The sequence below is a fragment of the Varanus komodoensis genome, unplaced genomic scaffold (genome assembly GCF_004798865.1).
Source record: "Varanus komodoensis strain SLA01 unplaced genomic scaffold, ASM479886v1 scaffold2, whole genome shotgun sequence".
NCBI lineage: Eukaryota > Metazoa > Chordata > Lepidosauria > Squamata > Varanidae > Varanus > Varanus komodoensis.
The window spans coordinates 2,659,225-2,661,075 of NW_025335568.1; positions in this window are offsets into that span (position 1 = coordinate 2,659,225).

The window sequence follows — 1,851 nt, forward strand, 5'->3', positions numbered from 1 at the left end:
CAGGTAAGAGAGCCAGTGGACACGGATTGGGGGCCGCAGGCCAAAGCTTCTGGAGGCCACATGCTGCTTGCCCTGACTTCAAAGCTGAGAACCCAGGCTGAGCGGGAGGCTTTTGCCTGGCTGGGACGGCACCCCAGGGCTTGCTTCTGGCTCCCCCTCCTGGTGCTCAAAAGCTCTGCCTTCTGAGCTGGGAGAATCCACCTGCACAGCATGGACTGTTGCAGCCAAAATATCAGTGCATCTTAAGAGAGAAACCCATCCTGGTCTATTGCAGCTTTCGGCTTGCTGAAAGTTACTCCTGTGCCAAAGTTACTCCCCATCAGTCCTGGTCTACACCAAAACTGGGGAACTGACACCCCAAAAGAGCCAGTGTGGTGAGAGCCAGTGTGGTGGAGTGGTTAAGAGCACGGGACTGGGACTCAGGCGATCCGGGTTCTGGTCCCCGCTCAACCATGGAGCCCACTGGGTGACTCTGGGCCGGTCACAGACTCTCGGCCCAGCCTACCTCACAGGGTTGTTGCTGTGGGCATAATACTGAGGGCAGGAGAGGCAGGATGACAGGCAGTGTGGCGTAGTGGTTAAGAGCACGGGACTGGGACTCAGGCGATCTGGGTTCTAGTCCCTGCTCGGCCATGTAGCCAACTGGGTGACTTTGGGCCAGTCACAGACTCTCGGCCCAACCTACCTCACAGGGTTGTTGTGGGAAGATGGAGGAGGAGAATGATGTAAGCTGCCTTGAGCCCTTTGTAGGAAAAAGGCAGGATATAAATCGGAAAATAAATAAATTAATTTTAAAAAAAACTCATGTTGAGGAGATACCCACCAAGGGAGTGTTTTTCTGGTCCTTCCCTGCTCTCCCCACACTTGGGCATCGCACATGAGTCAGCAGGCTGACGAAAGCCCCGGTCAAGCGAAACCCTTTGGGATACAAGCGGTCCAGTCGGCCACAGTGAAGGCCGCCCACAACGACCAAGACGAGTCCCAGCGGAGTCGCCTTGACACTGCTGCCCAAGAGGGTTTCTGAGATCACGGCCTGGTGTGCAGATGCCCAGAAGTGCACAAAAGGGGTGCGAAGAGTTCAATATGATTTAATAATTTGCAATTTGATTTAATCACTTCAACACCCGAGAAGCTGCAAACGCACCCTATGACACATTTTTATAGCATGAACAACTTATCCCATGGGTTATAACATCAGAAACCTATTCTGAGTTTCACGATTTTGGTAAGCAAACATGTTGCTCTTAAAGCAGATTTCCTGCTGTTTTGCTTATCGTGCAGTTTCACCTGCTTCCCTGTTCCCTCTTTCAGAAGCTGGTCTTGCACGGATCACGCCTTGAGCAGCAAGCTCACCTGTACTAGCAAGCGGCCTCTTTTTAAGCACAAATTCCCTGAACAGATTTACTTCTCACAGTGCAACGGCTTCTAGCGCATAACCATTTCTTGCAGGCTTTCCTATCACGAGCACCTGAACGAAGAATCCCACCCCGGTCCCTTCCAGAGGAGGCGGAAGAGGGGAGGCGAGGGAGGCTATTGCAGAGCGAGAGTGGCTAGTGCCAGGCTTGCCGGGGCTACTCCAGAGACCCCTCAAACCCCCGCGATTCCGCCCGTTCCTTCAGCGCGGAAAGCTCCGCTGGGGCTCCCACCAGCCAAGGCAACGTCCGGACTCGCCCTCGCGGGCGCCTCGCTTTCCATGGGACGCAAGCCACGCCTCTCACGGCGCCTTCGCCTCGCCCCGCCCCTCCAGGGGGGGGGGCAGCCTCTGCCCTCACGCAAGATGGCGGCCGCCGCCTCGCGCCGCCCGCTTTCCCGGGCCGGGCGGTAAGGGCGGAAGCGCCGGCGGTAGCGGCA